Source organism: Aythya marila, assembly GCF_965140915.1.
Source record: "Aythya marila genome assembly, chromosome: 1".
Taxonomy (NCBI): domain Eukaryota; kingdom Metazoa; phylum Chordata; class Aves; order Anseriformes; family Anatidae; genus Aythya; species Aythya marila.
Window position 1 is genome coordinate 165,956,100 of NC_139042.1, and position 18,715 is coordinate 165,974,814.

General features: G+C 40.0%; 1 protein-coding gene across 2 annotated transcripts in view; it reads right to left on the reverse strand.

Moving 5' to 3' along the window:
• Nucleotides 1-10,931, reverse strand: part of SYT1 (synaptotagmin 1) — a 356,515-nt gene extending 345,584 nt beyond the window's left edge. For both annotated transcript variants that reach the window (XM_082756418.1, XM_082756416.1), the window contains exon 1: nt 10,830-10,931. The gene's annotated coding sequence lies outside the window, so the exon portion shown is untranslated. The remainder of the gene's footprint in view (nt 1-10,829) is intronic.
• Nucleotides 10,932-18,715: the final 7,784 nt, after the last annotated feature.

Below are 18,715 nucleotides of genomic sequence, written 5' to 3' on the forward strand. Positions count from 1 at the left end.
AATTCATAAAACCTGGGTTCAGTTTTTAGCCTTGCCCTATGCTCCTCAGTAAGGCCATAGGCACATAATTTAGGATTTAAATGGTCCACGTTAGGCATCTAAAAATTAGCTGATTAAGTCTCATCTAGTGATCTCAGACTTTTTACAGTCACTGGAAAGGAACTGATACCTCCAGAGAGCAGTCCATCTCACAGCTCAACTTAGGTCAAATGAATCACCTTCTGAAAGTATTTAAAGTTAAATGAGATGAATCCTATCCTTAATCTCCCTCTGCCATTGATCCCCATCTGTCAAATGGGATTTAGGTTTCACCACATCAATACGACTCATATGAAGCCCACCTTGTGCTACTTAGTTGTTTTGTTTATATTACATAGCAGCCGCTAATCTATCTGTTGCACACATACTTGTATTTATTTACAAAAAGCTAACCCTAACCTGAACTCTTGGTAACAGTTTGGGTCTATCTTTAAGACAGATGAGGTAAGTCTTGTCTTTCAATTTGTTTCACCCATTTACAGTATCACATATCAGACTGTGAAGAGTTTCTCCTGTACCAACTCCTGATTGAAAGGGGGGGCAGAAGATTCTAACAATTACACCAATCTCCAGAGAGAGGAACTGGCTCTTGTACTGGGGAAGCTGATGTAGCAGAACTCTGCTAATTCCCCTATCACAGAAACCTTTAGAAATTGTTTTCTGGCATGAAGTAGCTAGCCTCTTAAGTATTACTGGAGTTGGAACTAGTTTATCTGCTTTACGCCAGATAAATTCCCTTCTGGCCACACAAAGCTAAAATCCAGCCCCTTTGTACCATCCCTCCTGCAAGTAATTCAAATCTCAGTTGTGAACATGGCATTATGCATAAAAACAGCTTTCTTTATGAGCAAGCCAAACAGTTTACCCAGTTTTCAGCTGGAAAGTGGCAAATCACATTACTGGGGAACTCTCCTCCCTTCCCCCCATTTAAAATTGATAGATTCATAAGTTATATCACAATGAAAGAGGTTGAAAAGAATAACTCAGCCTGGTTTCAAATTGGAACTGAAAACTGAGTGTCCAAGTCCCCCAGCACAAACAGTACAGCCTCAATGACCAGCAAAACATAAATTATATCTAACAGAATGCTTAACAGGTCTGTTCACTTTTTCATGTATGAAATTTCTGTGACACAATTAAAATTAAAATCTCCTTTCAAGGAGATGGTCAATATGTTTACAGCAATGAATTGTTTATTGATCTCTAGGTGCCTTAAATAATGTCACTTTTTCAACATTTGGGCTAATTATTATTTGTTTTGCACAACAGGCCTCATCCTCAGACAAAGCTCTGGATCCTATTATGTTAGACACAGTATAAACACATTACAAGGTATGTCAGGCCCTGTTCTAAAGAGACTGCTAAGCAAACACTGCTTCTCGCACACATGGAGCAACACTTGATGAAACAGCTGTCACTGGTTACAACCCATATTTGGAATTCAGTGTTAACTGCTCACCTCTCTACATCCTCCATCAGCCCTTACTCATTTTCTTTGTTCCATAAAAAAGCCTGCCTACTATACATTAGGATGTTTGCCAAAAAAACTAAAGTGCCACTTTTGATTTTTCCTATGTGTCAAGGCAAGCAAGTAGCCTACGACATCAGAATAGGTTTAAAAGCCTAAATAGCTATTTTAAGTGAAGGTGACAATAAATGACTTTTTATGCAACCTTCCAACTCATATGTAAGTGCTTTGAAAAAAAAAAGTATGTATATACAAGTTTCTGAGATGTAAGTCAACGCATCTAATGAAAGGAAATATGATTTACTGAGAAATGCATTAACAAGAATCCTGGTCTAAGCCAGACAGAATTGGATGTACAACATTAAGGCAAATCCAATGGAAAAAGCAATGTGGCCTGAAGCAGTTGCTTGCTTTGTGGCAGGAAACAAAATTTCATCGTGTCCATTGTAGCCTAGATCCATGCACCTTATCAAGGGGGGAAAAGAAACAACGTACATTTACTGCAATTGATAGCTCCTGTGCACAGTTCAAATGCGTATCTGTGAGATGATGGCTCTTGTTGCATACTAGCCTTGCTGAGACTAACCAGCTGACCTTGGTTACATCTCTGGCATGTAGTGATTCAAACTAGAGAATCATCATCCCAGAACCAACATGTACAGAATTTTGACTGTCCTTGAACAACATACAGTCCCTCCATTCTCACACTTCACTGTAAGCCAACATTACCTTTAGTTCCTCCCAGTCCTGTTGTGGTTTCATGTACACACAAAGAACTCATGCAGCAACTGATAATGAAGCAATAATTTTAAACTAAAACAAACCCAACTCATCACAATCAATGGACTTGCTGATGGCCTTAAAGAATAGAACAGTTTCAGTACATTCCCCTACTTTTTTTCTTTTAAACCCTAGGGCATAAGATAAACAATAACAGTTGTAAATTTACAAATACACCTCTCAAACTTTGTACTTAGAAATAATTATTTCAAATAAATTCTAAGCGTGATTGAAGCAACTATCTTAAGTATCTTACTAGCACTATGGCTATAGTTCAGCCATTTTTCCCCTCAGTTTAAAGGTGTTTACGTGTATGTTGCCTCATCAGCATAATTCCTTCGCTATTCAAAAGTCTATGCATCTATCCTAAAAGGGCCTGTAAAATATTCAGTATTTGGCCTAATGGAAGGGAAGAGAACCCTGAATAATCTGTTCACTATAATAGACCAAATACATCTTTGACTAGGCTTGGTACTCACTATATCCACCTATGGTCTTCTGTCCACTCCTTTCAACTTCGCAGTTTCACCTACTTAAAATTTCTGAAGCCAGCACACTGAAAATGATGCTAAGATTTTGTTCTTCTTAACCCCTCCCTTTCCCAACCCCAAATTAATTACTTTTCTTCATCACAGCAGTCTGAACTGTGTGTGGCAGAAACCAGTAACACCACTGACTAAAAGATGCTAGGTGATGACTTCTTCCAGCAAATCTAGCTTTATTCTGTGAAATCAGTGAACACTGTTGAACAATTCAGATGTTAAGATAAGAATATTCGACCATTCCTAAGAGCCAAATTTCAACCCAAAGCAAATTAAATATTCAAGTATCATTTTCACACCAAATGGAAATTCCAAAGCCGTAACTACAGGAAAACTGACAAGTCCCATTAAAACTGTGCTGATTCTTTTTTCTTTCATCTGTATGCAATACATCTTGGAATCCCATTGACAGGATTTCCATCTGACCTTATTTATATGGAGAAGCAGAAGTAAATTTCAGCTTTAGGGATATGTATGAGTTCTCCAGTAACTGACAGTGTAGACAGTGTCTACCATGCCTGCAGAAGTCTGATCCACCACCTTTAGTGAACATTTGTCTGGCTGCTGCTTTGAAAGCCAGATGACACTACTTGGGTAAACAGTATTCAGTTCAAAGTTCTGTGTTTTTATACCTGCTTGACACTGGGATAGAATCATTAGAACTACTATTATTATTATTCTAGAATGATGATTTTCATAGCAAGTTCAATGCCTTGTTCACCTATAACCATACAGAACTTTCATCAATATTTATGAAGAATTTACTCTAGAGTAAACAGCTCACAATTATTAGCCAGTGTACAACTTGTAAAGCCAATATTTGCATATTAAATATTAACATAAGTCCAAGTTATTATCAAAAGTGGACATATATTTGGAAAATGACAAAAAGAGTCTACAGCCTATGACTTCAGGCATTTTTGTCCCAGATGATTTTATTTAAGTTTTCAGTTTTACAACTTTCTCAGTAAAGAAGTACTCATACACATTAATATAGAAAAATACCTTTCAATCCTATCGTGTAGGATTGAAACAAATTTACAAGACAAGAGTGCTGAAGGCCTTACCTAGCTACAGCAGAACGTGAAACAGGAATTGACCTCTGTCAAGGTCACACGAACATTCTCCTGTTGTTTCTCTGCTCTAAGTAGCAGATGAATAAGCTAAGAAAGCTTAATGCAATAAAGCTGAATCTGAAGAACAAATGCAAGGTATCTTCTTGTTATTAATATAGGAAAAAACATCTTTGACAAAAAGGAAAACTACAGAAAAAAAGCAGACTTTATCTGAGGAGTTATTAATATCTCCCAGATAGGCTTATCAAATGCAACAGTTTAACAAATTTATCTTTAATCAAAGATGTCAGCTGTTATAGAAAAGTACGCTAATTTCAGGATGCAGAAATCCTATAACTTCTACAAAATCCTGCAGAGTCAAGATGTTGTTCCATTTCTGGTCAAGTACACGTTTGTATCCCATCCTTGCCTGGACTATGCAAGGACATATCTTCAGCAATTCAACGGGAGGACACTCTCAAAGATACCTCACTTTCCATTTCGGTAAGACTGTATCCTCCTTAGAAGGAGCACTTATTGTGCTATCAATACCAACAATTAAACACCCATAGCTTGACAGGTGGAAAGAGGACACGGAAGACTCTAAGCGACACAAAGTTCTCCTGGTGCAAGGTACTGTGCAGGATGCAGAGTTCCCCAACTCAAATACCATGCCCAAGTGTTGCTACATGCAAGGCTGGCTCCAGAACAGATTTGGTAGAAGGCAGACCTTCAGGTAGAACCATTCTCTTGGGCATCTGCAAACCAATAAACAGTACATTTACACAGGCCCAGGCCAAACTGATGAGATGCAAGATATTGCTTGTTATTCTTTCAAATGTGGGAGAACCAATATCCTTTTAAACAGTATCCTATTATAAATACAACATATGATTTTATAAGTTACTGTTCTTTCCATTTATTTCAACGAGCTTTAAATCAGGTCTCAAAGATTAATACCAGATAGATAGATACACAGAAGTGTCTTGTCAGTAAGGTAGGACAAAATAGGATTATAAAATAAAAGGGCAGCTTAAGAGAATTTCAGACCAAATCTCTTCACACTACAAGAATAACATGTCACAAGACCTTTTACAGAAAAAAAAGCAAAAAACAATAACCTCATCCAAGACACTCAAGAGGAGTTAATGGCAGCAAGTTCAAGAGGTCAGCAATTTTAAGGCCAGATGATTATCCGGTCTGTTCTCACGGATTAATACAAAAAAATATCCAGCAACTTCCTTATCAAAACTAGAACTTGTACTTGATGTATGTAAAAAGAGATGAAATACCAATCTAGGGACTTTGAGCAGAAAGTGTTATCTCCTCAGTAAACTGGACCATATGCTTACTATTCTAATAGATAAAATCTGATACCTTCTAGTCCAAACTCCTCAAGCTCGCAGACCCACCCAGGCTGCTCCATGACATACTGTAGAGTACTACAGTATTGTATATGAATAACAGTATTTTCACTGTGCAGGAATCAAGGAAGCTCTTGTTATATACAGTTTTCCAAAGAGAATACAGTCTCTTTTGACTCTCACCAAGAAGCATATTTGCCCTAAGACACTGTACTCCCGAGTCTCTTCTCTAAACTAATTAGTTGTCCAGCATCCCCTTTGAAGCTGGGCATCTTTTCTACCCTCAACAGTTCAGTGTTTATGACCACATACAGCTTCTCTGCTCTTTAGTGACAATGACAGATGATGTTCCCTCGATGTAATCCCTAAGTCCTTTTGGTGTCACTGCTCTGGGAGAAAAGATTAAAAAAAAATAAAAAAAAAAAGGAAGTAGGCAAAATAGTACACTTCAGTTTGTTAAAATACACATTTAGATGTAGTAGGATGAGAAAAAAAATTGAAGACAATCTATAATAACACTTGCTTCAACTTTATTACATATTCATGAGAATAAAATCGGCACAAAAAAGTATTTTATTCCTGATCTTTGTTAAAGGTAATGAATAGAGTTGGCATAATGGAGACAGTGTTTTCTCCTATACTATTTCTTCTGTGATTGATCAAGTTAAAATAAAAATTAACCCATTCACATGGACAATGGTGATCTTCTGCAGTACTATTTCTTAGTACACCACATTAAGCTAAATCAAATGCCTTAAAATAAAAATAAAATAAAAAAAAAAAAAACCTGACAATTTCAACAGCATACATTTGTTTTGTACATTTAAATTAAAACATTTTCCTTTAAACAAAGCAGATTTGGATGCTATCAATCTTTAGCCTTCCACTACTTGGTAACAAATTTAGTCTTCTAGGACACTAATTCAGAATGTCACCATCCCACTCTATGATTTCTTCAAGTTACTGTGTGGAGCCTTTTAAAACAAAGTAGCACTCCAACTGTAACCATCATGCCATCTTCTAAGACTTCAAGATTTGATGATAGAAATCAAATAGAAATAGATTAATTGTAAAGAAATACTCCCCATAGCTCTAGAAGGGAATAAAAATATAAATAAAAATTGCATGTAGCAAGCAGTTATTAAGTTTTTAGAACAAGAAGAGCTAGGTTTAACATCCACCCGTCAATTGCGTATGTGCATGTGCATATCTAGAAATTTTATCACTGTTAGTGAGCATCCTGAACCAGGTAAACCTTTTTACATGGGTCTTTATTTCCACAATGCCTTCCATAAAAGCACTCCAATTATTAATTGCCACAAGGCTATTCAAATACAAGAAGATGAGGCAGCTTGCTAGCAATCTTGTCTCAAAGCTTGGGTGACATTTACCAGCTTTCCCATATTGCAACTGCTACATTGATTTTCAGCTACACGTAAGAAGCCAATACCATTCAGATAAAGGGTATGAAGCAGAACTCACAAATAGATTTATAATCAACTTCATTAAATCACTGAGCAGCTTTGAGGCATGTATTCTCATGTATCTGAGGCACTGTACTACCTAGTCACCATAACCTTGGCTACATTATTAAAATAATTACATTAGGGTACTACTGTAAATCCTGAATAATAGCTGATAAGTATAGACAGCATAATTAAATAAACACATTGGTTTTGGCTACTTCTAAATAAAGTTTTACTGTGCTTGATTATTATATTAGTATAATTATCCAGAGTTAATGAAATCCAACCAGTTCGGTAAATTTCTGATAACACTTCTTTGTATTTCTATGGTCTTCCATTTTTAAATAATGGTATTAGTAGCTTATCAGATAATTATGCTAAACAGGAAGCAATCTGGATTTACTTTGTGTTCTGACACATCTTTCCCAGCATCTTTAGGGATGACTAAAAAAGAAAGTGACATCTTGAATTGGCAAATCTCTCGGAATCTAAAAGATGGCAGCATCACTCCTTCTACAACGGAGACAAAGTGTTCAGTGCCTGCAATTCCAGAAAAATGCCTTCAGACTAGTAATGATAATAAAAGTGCTGAGGGAGTTATTTTATTACAGCTAATCTCTTGCTTTTGCATTATGTCTCAAAAAATTTTTTTTTGCTTAACTTATTTAAGCCAGACAACTTTTTCCACGCATTGCTTGTACAAGCCATTCTGCTTGTTCCTGTACTTCCTGACAGAGATTGCCCATAGCCTGCTCTTACCCTCTCACCAACAAAAATTACAAAGAGCTGTTGCCAGTTGTCCTGCTTCTAATCCACCTGCTTTGGTATCTGGTATTTTTGCAAAAGATACAGCAGTGTAACCAGCATTTCCTAATCCCCCCTCTTAAGAGTGTATTAGGAAGGAGTAAAGCTCCTCTAGCAAAGACAACATTTGTACATAAAGATCCTGAAAATATTTGTTAACATAATGCTTTGTTTATTCAGTCTGGCAAATGCTTTTATTTTAACCTCAAGTATCTTTAGTAAATGTCAGTGGTAAACACAAATTCATAGCTGGCTAACAAGTTTCCCTTATGTGTATTTCTAATTAAGCTTCTTCCTAGATACAGAGTAGTGTTTAAGACAAGCATTCTGTAGAGAATCAAAGTAAATCAAATGACCAAGTATTTCTTTGTGAAACTGAACATTTTTATGGGCATCACCAGCAGAGGGAAGGAGATCCTTGTATCCATGCGTAATAATTCCTCCATGCTTCTATTCTGGATCACACAGAGAAATTTTCTTTTTCTTTCCAATTGTATTGCAAACTTCGATGTCTCTTCCACAACAGGCAATACAAGGTTGCACACACTCTTAATTTGGAACTTCCTCTTAATTAGGAACTTCCCAGTAAGAAATCATATATGCATTTAAACTCCTAGATATATAAATATAAGACCACACGTTTACATAGAAATATTTTTAAGATTGTGTTCAGACTGCAGAATGGACAAGAAAAGCCTACAACATACTAAACAAAAGCTTTGTTTTCATGTGAGGAAGCATCAATTAGCAGAGTTCTGTATGGCTGAGTGGCTTAAAAACTTCTGTCAAGACCCTTAGCTGCTACTACTTCTTTTTTACGTATAACAGTGAACCCTGCCAAAAGACCATAAAAATTGATTTTATGTTTCCGGTCTCTCAACGCCAGCTGGAAAAGTATAGATTTTTTTTTCCTCCCCCCCTAGGTTTCTGACAAACAGAACCTTTCTTTATCTTACACCTTCTAAGCTACTATGCTAACCAAAGCTGAACATTTTCTGGGTTCTTCTATCTGATTCAAGTTATGATTAAGGTAAGGGAAAGTTTCAGATTGTTAAACCAAATACTGTTTTAAATCTGTAGTTCTGAAACGTCTTCTAGTGCGTCATTGTCACAAGGAATGCTGTATCCCATTTGCACGGCTATGACATACACGGCGAGTGATTATTTTCCACATTTGTTCTGTGGAAGTGTTAGAACTGCACTGTTAGTCTGTGAGCTACCTCTTTAAATTCCAGCATCAATCCTTAAAATGGATTTAGCATCTTTTGCATCAAACATTAATAAGGCTCACTTAGGCACTCTTAATGTGAAGGAAAATTGGTCTTGTATGAAATGGCTACACTGGAACATTTCATGCTTTTGCAAGTGCAGGAGTATGATTATTTCCTACAGTATGTCATTATCTTCTGCCCTGTGGTTCTTTTTTAAATTATCTCTTCTCACTCAAGCTGCCTACACTATGTTTTTAAGCTATGTAGTTTTCAATTTATGAATTGCATGCATGCAAATTTTGAGCAACTATACCAGAAGCCAAGTAATAGACCATATTAAAGTATATTCCCGTCGGACACTACTAATGGAAGTACAATCCCCAAAAAGCTTGTAAGAAGAAAAAAATACATATATATACACACATGCACACACACACACATATTTGTCTCTGAAGACATAAAATCAGGTCATTTGTTTCCAAGAAACAAACAAGTGACAAGAAAATACTATTCTAGGCACACACGGAATTCCCTTACACTTTCTCTGAGCAGGTTTATTTAAGCATGGCAGGAGATGTCAATTCATACACTCAAAGCAAATTAAGTTTCCTGCCCACTTGTCCTTGTACCCAAAAGCTCCCCCCTTTTCAGGGTCATTTCTACAACAACTGCTTCTCTAACTCTAGATACCTACCCACCAGGGAAAGGAGTCTCCTCTTGCGTCTCCAACTATTGTCTGCTGTTTCTCAGGACGAAAGAACTCTCTCAGACAACAAAGCAGTTCAAACAGCACGCAATAGATTAACGCCGAACACGGATGGCACATTACATAGCGCTCAAAGGATCAATACTGCCGTTGCTGATCCAGTAGCCTTGCTGTGGTCTACAACACGTACGTGCATCTAGAATTACCGTACTGACCTTTGTACGGAAAATAGTATTTCAGAGTGAAATACTATTGAATTACAGCATTCTGCATTGAGTTTACAAGGTCATAAACACGGAGCTCCCTGTTCTTCACTTGCAAATGGCTACTAAATAAGGAAAATGAGACTTGACATCCCCCTGACAATCAGAAGAAATGATTTATTTGGATGCTAACATCTGTCTCCAGATTGTGGCCAAGTGCTTTTCTGTGCTCATTTAGGACTCCACTTGCAAAGCTTTTCAGTTACATTTACCTAGAGATTTCTCTCTACCACTTCCCATCTGACAGAAATCACTCAGCTGGGTCTGATGAATAATAGCAAAAGGCAGCTTGTATCAGAGATGATTGAATTACAGATTGTTGAAAGTGCCATAAAGGCTCATTCCAATGACTACATTTAATTTACTTACTATGCGGACTACTAGAAACCGATAGGCATTTGATATCTTTATTTCAGAAGCCTCGAAACAAAAGAAACATTAACATTCTTCGCCACTTCCTCACTACTCCACCTCGAAGAGTTTGATAAGCCAAATTAACTTTTAAACGGAGTGCTGATGCCGTACCCAGAGCGGGCGAGCATACAAAGCAGGGCACAATACCCCAGAAACCACAGCAAGGCAGGCAGCACACAGAAGGGGAGGGCAACAACGTCCGAGGAACCCCAGATGAAATCGCATGGAAAAAAAAAGAATGGGCTTCATCGCTAAGTATGAGAGGATTGTGTGTTTTTTTTTTCTTTTTTTCTTTTTTAATTGTAACGCCAGTGATTAGAGGCTGCCCCTACGAGAGGGAGGGGGGGAAGGTGGGGCCGGGCGCTGGCACCCGCCGTGCCCCCGCCGCCCCTCCCGGCCGCGCCCCGCCGCTGCCGGACAGCGGCAGAGCGCCCGGCCACGGGCAGGGCACGGCCGGGGGAGCCCCAAACCGCCCCGGGGCCGCCTCCCCGCCGCCTCCGGACCCGGGCAGCGCCGGGAGGGCGGCGGGCGCCGCGCCCGCTGCCGGAGCGGGAGGAGGACGAGAGGATGGAGACGGAGGAGGGTGGGAGAGGGGGGCGAGGGGGGCGCCCCCGCTGTGCCAGCCGCTCCCCGCCCCCCCGCAGCGTGCGCCCCCCCTCCCATTCCCACTCCCCCCCTACCCCCCCGGCGGCGGGCAGCCCCGGGGCGCTGCCTTACCTGGCAACCGGGGCGGGCGCTGCCGGCGCGTCCTTCAGCGCTCCCCCCGCGGCGGGGCCGCGCTCAGCCCCGGCCCCTCCCGGTGCGCGGAGCGGCGCGGAGCGGTGCGCCCCCGCGCAAGGCAGGCTGTACACCCCCCTTCTCCCTTCCCTTCTTCCCTTCCCCACCCCGTCCCTATGCCCCCAGCGGGCAGGCGGCGCGCCGGGCGTTAAGTTCGGGCGGCGGTGGGCGCCGGCGGGCAGGGCGAGGCGAGGCGGAGGCGGCCCGGGGGCTGCGCGGCGCCGGGAGCGCCGCCACACTGCAGCGTCTCCAGGAATCCCTCCCGCGAGAGGCAGCCCATCACCCCCGGCCCACCGCCCTCATTGGCTGGGGGGCGGGGAGAACGGAGCCGCCGGCCAATCGCGCGGCGCCCAGCATGGGTGGAGCCGCCGCGCCGGCCTCGCCCATCCCGCGGCCGCCCGGTCCCCGGCCGCCCCGTCGGGCGGGGCCGGGCGCCGAGGGCATCCCCGCGCGGCCGCGCGCACCCCGTTCCGTGCGCGGCCCCGCGCGGCCCCGCGCACCGCTGCGGGAAGCGGAGGCGGTGGCGGTGGCGACCCACCGGTGCTGGGCTCGCCCCGGAGCAGCCCGCATCGCCCCCAGGTAAGGGCCCGCAGCGGGTAACTCGATTCCCGGGGGGCGTCCCCGCCGAGCCGCAGCTTTGATTAACGCCGGGCTGCGAAACGTAACCGTGACACGTTCAATTAAGGGAAGCGCACTCCTACTTTTAATTAGATCTGTCCTATTTATCTGGTGTTTAATGCAACATAAAGAGCTGTCCGGGCTCCAGAGGGAAATGGGAATAGATTTAGATGTAAGTTTGGCTTTTAGAAGCACGGAGGGCTAAAGTTCTTCGTTCTTCAGCATCTGTTATTGCTGCATCTGTACCTCAGTGTCACGAGAGGAAATTCTCATCTCAGTTGCAAGACTGTAAAAATAATAGGGTGATATTTAGGTAAGACTTTTCCATAACCTTTAATGATGGGTACCCAAGATGCAGGTTCTAGCCCAGACTCGATACACAGTGGTGCAGCATGGTGCTGAATTACATTTATTTTCAGAAAACTTGAGCAAGAGGTGATGTGTCCGACAGCCACGTAGTTGGCTTCCCCTAGCACACACAAGAGTGACAGTCATCTAAATTATAGTTTAATCTGATGAACAGGAAATCCTGGCAAACAGGGGAGCCCCTTCTGCATGCCAATATTAGCAGGTACCTGAGAAAGTCAAGAAGCTCCCTGGCATGTCTCAGAAGTGAGTGATTTAACTGTGCCTTCCCCAAACCATCATCATGCTGTCGTTCCCCAGCCATACTTTTGTGGTGGCATTTGCCTCTGAAAATCGCAGCCCTTTACCAGCTCAGTTCACTTACACGTTTTCTGATACCACCAGAGTTGGACGTGCTCTTAGGTCTGTTAGTCATGTTACGACTCTTGTACGGGCACATTTGGTCGTGAGAGAGAAGACAGGAAAGGAAAGCAAGTAACTGCTCCTGCTGAGCTACCTAAAGGAGAAGCCAACATAATTTAACCTGTGCATACAGACATACAGTCACCTGTGCCCAGATCACCCGGTACAATTTAAAAAATATGACTCCTTCTCTCTCCCAGTACTGCAGATCTCAAGGACTGTTTTCTCTGGGATCATTTATCTGTTCAGTTAAAAAATAAATAAAATAAAAAAATGTCAATGCTAATAACTATATGGACTTGATACTGTGCTCCTAACAGCCACACAGCCAGACGTCTGAGAGAGTCTGGTGTTTGCAAGGCATGACACTTCATATCCTGTCTTTGTATTTGAGCAAAGACAAAAAACCATCGTTTAAGCCCGATGACTTTTTCATAGTTCACAGACAGTAAGGAAAAGAAATGCTATATAGCAGTAGCCCTGAAGAGTGTATACCATCCCTTTCTTGCTCTCTGCCTGTCACAGAGCATACACAATTAATCTGCACACACACTTATATACGTATATACTTTTTTTAAGGACAAATTTGGTAGGGGCTGGCAGGTTGTGGGAGATACTGCACCTAATCTTTTCCGAGCTTGATAATTTGCACTGGAGAAATTGCTGCAAAAGTTTCATTCCTTCTAGCACACACACTTGCTTTGGTTCCTTTCAGGCCCCGAAGCTTCTTCATGCAGAAAGAGGTCTCCAGTCCTGCAAGCCAGTTTTATTTCACTACTGCATCCTCAAGGAAATAGACAGTTACTGTTGAGTCGTGGTCTTTAATTTAACCCAAGGATGCTGTGGAACTTGAGGGATGATGTATGTATCCTGAATGGGCAAGGACATTCTAGAAGAGCTTAGAAATGTTTGATGAGCACTGGGAGTGGTAGCCAAGTGCTAGATACTAACTCAAAAAACACAGCTCATTGTATTTATTATTGTTATGTCTTTCACAGTTTTATTCAGGGAAGAAGAAGGTGTCCTGTCATGAGAAAATGGAAGAAATATGCAGTGAGAGAAGATGATGTTCTAAAACTGTCCTTTTTTTTTTTTTTAATGTGCATCAAAAGAGAACATTAAGTAGTGTCTACAATTTAAAAGATTTATCAAGAACCCCGATAAGTACAAATTAAGAACCTGACTCTGATCCATCCTTCATATTCCTTGTTTTTAATTTAGACTTCAACTGAGCCAGAGGTACAGGAGCATCTGGGAAGAATCTGAATAAAACAGCAAGAGCAGAAATGGTGCAGTGTTTGCCTTTGCCATTTTTATTTTTCATTCTCTATATACTATGGCTTCAAAATAAAACCTCAAGATTAGAAAGCAATATGAGCCATAAAAGCTAAGTTTTGAAAGTAAAAGACTCCCATTTGCTCCATAAACAGGGAAGAAGCCTGCGCCAGAGCCAATGAAACTGAAGTATTCTCAGGCCTGTCCTGGCAATTTTTATGGCATATAAAGAGCAGGTACTAGAATGACAGTCGCTGAAGTGAGGCAAATTAAGGAGCAACAGAAGTTGTAGCATATCAGAAAGAGCGGTCAGGGCTCTGGCTTTGGGCCCAAGATGCTATTGGTTGTCTTTTGTACATCAGCCATTGTGTGACCAAGTATCACCACTGCCACAATTAGATGTACAAGGTGCGGAGTCAGGCAACTCACGAGGGCAAATCAGCAGAAGATGAATGAGATGAATGAGCATGTTAATTTACTTATCAGGCAGAATTTACTTATCAGGCAGAATTTAGAACTGTAAAATAACACTGATTGAATTGTGTCATCATGACGAAATTATTCACCAGCCTTGTGTTGCTCAAGATCACAGGTACCTATTTTTAACTGAAAGATGCTTTTACTTTTTTTCTTCATTGTCATGCTATTTTATTCCAATTTTTCTTTTGGTTTGGCATTTTCTAAAGTTTTTCATTCTAAGACTAGTTTGTATGTCTGAAGACAAAAGAATTAGCTTTTGTTTAGGGGAATGGGTCAGCATTTAAACAGAAGTTCTCTGATTGCATGAGTTCAAGCACAGATGTCTTAAACTTCTCATCTTAGCAAATGAAACACCCAGTCTTTATTGTTTTTATTCCCAGTTGACTGTGAATCCAAGGGCTGGCACATACAGCTGAAAATTAAAAACTTGGAATCCCACGTTAGGGCACTGTCATCCCACTGAGTTCAGTGAAGTTTCCACAGTACATACTAGGTGATGATGATGTATTTAGAATTCACATTCTTAGTCAGGAAGCCAAGTCTGCATTAGGAGAATATGAAACATGAAAACAAAGTGAGAAAGCTAAGTCCCAAATGTGAGAATTAACCTTCTGTAAAACAAGTAAATACTAGAGTAAATTCATGGCTGTACACTACTAACAAAAGCAAGTGTGTCATATAAAGTATATTATGAAGGTGATTTTTGGAGCAACGTGTGAGACTGTGAGTTGGATAGAGGGAATAGATAAAAGTGTTGTTGTTTTCTTATCATAGCTAAAATTCAAAGGGTAAAATCAAATAACTTGTTAGTCCACTGACTATTTGTCTCAATGTGTCATTTTGATTTCATTGTTTTCTTGTGTTTGATCTGCACACATCTGCTGCTTCTAAGTTGTTTAGGCAGAGATGGTCTTTTTTGATCTGCACTTATGTAGCAGCTAAAACAGAGAGCTCCTGCTTTCTGCCCTGGGCTTCTGGACACTGCAGTAGTATAAATGAAGATGGAAATACTCTTTTATGAAGGAGTATTCAAGAGTAGTCAAACCAACTTGCATGTGTTTTGTGCAGATGTCATCCATGTAATGCAGGGACAGATCTGAGTCAGTGTCAGTCTGTTCCCCTGTAGATGGTGCCCCTTGTTCAGGGATTCAGTTTTGGGTTGCCAGCTAAATTTCCCTAATCTTCTTCTGCACTTTTAAAATCAGTTTTCTCCCAAGTGGTGTTCACAGTGGTACTCCAGAAAAACAGCATTTTCAGTGCGGGTAGGACGAAGAGGACTGAAGTCCTGGTTTTCCCTTCAGGTACAGTCTCCTCTATAAAATGAATAACTACTAAGCTGTGGCTTCCAGAGTGTCCAGGTATTATTAATATCCAATCTTACCCAATGGTGGTAAGTGTTATGGCTTCCCCAGTGTGAAATTTCTAGTCACTGGTGACCACATGCATCATATGGATGACTGTAATAAAAAGAATGGCAAGTGTGATTTCTGATTTAATTCTGAGGAGCTGACAAAGCACAAGGAAGAGCTGTGTTTTCAACCTGAAGAAGAGGAGGCTCAGGGCTTTCTTACCAATATTTATAAATACTCAAAGGGAGGGTGCAGAGAGGACAGAGCTGGGCTCTTCTCAGTGGTGCCCAGTGCCAGGACAAGAGGCAACAGTCACAAAATGAAACACAAGAGGTTCCATCTGAACATCAAGAAACAATTCTTTACTGTGCATGTGACAGAGCACTGGAATAAGCTGCCCAACGAGGTAGAAGTCTTCAAAAGCCACCTGGGCATGGCCCTTGGCAGTCTGCTCCAGGTGGCCCTGCTTGGGCAGGGCTTGGGCCTGTCGGGCTCCAGAGGCCCCTGCCAGCCTCAGCCACTCAGGGATTCTATGTAATGGCAGTTATTGTTACCTCTGCAGAGAGGGTCGAGATTTAAACTTTGTCTTTGCAGTTTGCCACAATATATATGAGACATTCCTGTCATTCTGCAGTCTCCAGTACAAAATAGGGATGACATTGATTCAGTTCTGAGAGCCTCAAATAAGTTGCCTGTGTAAGTGCAAAATATGCTTAATGTTCACAACACCCTGAGAGCAGAGTAAAGATGAATATACATAATAGAATATACCATTGAAATGCATTTAAAACCTTATCACTTCAAGCTTCCTGAACTTGATGTCTCTAATTTGAGATCTCCACAAAACCTTCATCATGCAGCAGACGTATAGCAAAGATACACCAAAAAGCCGGCCTAGCCATGAAGCATGACAAGTTCTACACTAGCAATTCAGAGGAGGCAAAAACATTAATGTGAAGAAAAAATGGGATAGTTACTAGGGTACAAAACTAGTTAATATATTTTAAATTTCAAGAAGTACTTCTGAATATCAGTACTCTGATAAATAAATTCTCAAATGATTTTGTATGTACCTCACACAGTCATTTCATTCAAAGGCACAGTGAAATTATCCTATTATTTATATTTTAAATGCCAAACCATAAAGGTGTCAGGATATTTTTTACAGCAGTCACCATTTCATAATATTTTCTGTCCTTTTTAAAAAATATATGTATTTCCCTTACAGAAATGCAGTTGCTTTACAATTCTGATGTTTAGACTATTGTTCTGTGTAAAAGCTTGCAAAACACATGGATAAATGAACTGGAAATTATATGTCATTAATATAATTAGGAGAGAAGAATTTTTAATTTCAGTTTCTTCATAGCTATGTTTTAGCCTAAATGCAATACAGTAAACTAGTTACCTCTGACAATTCTATCTGTCAGCGCCATTTTGTTTGCAGACGAAAATGCTTGTTTTGTTTCCCACATTGCTTTTCTGTAGCTTTCAAATCGGATGAGCAGAAGAAGGGAATAGAGCTTTCTGACTGTAATTGTGTTGTTAAGATGTTAAGGTCAGTGGTAGTGTCACTTCTGCAAATCCTGACAGTTATTTATCCAAGTCAAACCTGATTTTTTAATCATTACAATATGTCTTCTTTTCTTTTTTTCTTCTTTTTTATTTTTTTATTTTTTTTATTTTTTTTTTTTATTTTTCTTTCTGCCTTTTAAAAAACTTAGGTGAATAAAATATAAAACCTACCCAGTAAGCTTAATTCTCCTCACAATTGCACAGGCATAAATTTCTAGTAGATTTTCTGTTTTAAAAGCACAGTTTCCACAACTGCTATCTTCTATAAATCAAGCTATCTTAGAGACCCAAAGAAGTTAATGTAGCAGTGAATAATTTTAATTCAAACCCTCAGTTTAAATGTGAAGTTTTAAGGGAATGCAGACTTCATTAGCACACTGGGGACATAGTTTCTTCCTTACTCAGTAGTTCTTTGTCTGGGGCAGTACCACCTTCCTCAGGTGCTCATAAATCCATGAATGAAAATCCCCTGACATCTTCCTAGCTTTTTGCTTTTGACCTTTTTAGTTACCAGTCCTCTACTTTTCCTTCTCTGTTCACCTGAGAATATATTTTCATTATTTTCATTATGTTCAGTCTGTTCACCTGAGAATATATTTTGTGGTGACATTGCTAATCCTAAGTGTGAAATGATCTGGACAATCACAATTGTTCTCTTCATCCTTGACATTGAACCCATTTCTGCAAGGTTTCTTTCTTTTAGGGATGGAGGTAAAAGCAGAATTATGACTGATACTGAAGAATGACAATATATTGCTCCATGCTGAGTAATGGAAAACTCACTAAGCTATTGTTTTGTTTTTAATTCTTGTTTGTACCTTAAGAGAAGTAACTAGTCAGGAATGTTATTTAATGGTAAGAAAAAAAAAAAAAAAGAAGAATAAAAGTAGACTCAAAGCAATTTAGGACAGACATGATAAAGTATAAAGATCCTCGTCACTAGAAGCTCATCCTTGCCAACACTGAAATCAGACTAAGAGATTTCTAGCTTAAGCTCTGTAATTTGATCCTAGGGAAAAGTTCAGCCCAGAGGAATATTTGGTACTAATTAGTTTAAGGATTTTGACCAGTATCTTCTTGTCCTTAAGTGCGGATTTTCAAAGAAATGGTGATTTCATATGATCTTTGATGTTGGAATTCTAAATTAAAATGTTCTTTCTGAAGATGAGAGCCTAGATTAAGTTATTCTGAGATTTACAGTGGACTCCTTTTTGCCTTAACTTTCTTCCTTCTGCTGGAATCTATGACCCCCACTTTCCCCACCATAAACACAGAAAGGAATTGTAATTATTATTCCTTCATAAATACAAAGGTATCTGCAGAATTACCTCAGGGATTTATTAGAGCAACAGTCATTCCTCTGAAATTACAAAAGGCCTGTTCAATGCTAAGGTGTTTGTTTGTTTATTTGTTTTTAACTAACTCTTCACTTTTGCTTTCCTTTTGAATGTTATTAAGCTTTACTTCTGACCAGACTGATTTTTTAAAGGAAAATGGTCATGCCTTTTTTTTTTTTTTTTTTTTTTTTGGTTACAGGGGAAAAATGTCCATGAAAAGATTTATATTAGCTTGCCTTCCCTTGTACTTGAATTTAAACAGAACTTGTTTTGATTTTTCTTGCAGTCACTTCTAAAAAAACCTTGGCAGTTTTCTTTGAGTAAAAAAAGGTTATTTGCTGAAGTTATTTACAGTTTAATTACCAGTTTAATTACAATCTAATGTCTTGTTTACTGTGACACTCTCTACTCTGCAGGCTGAGCT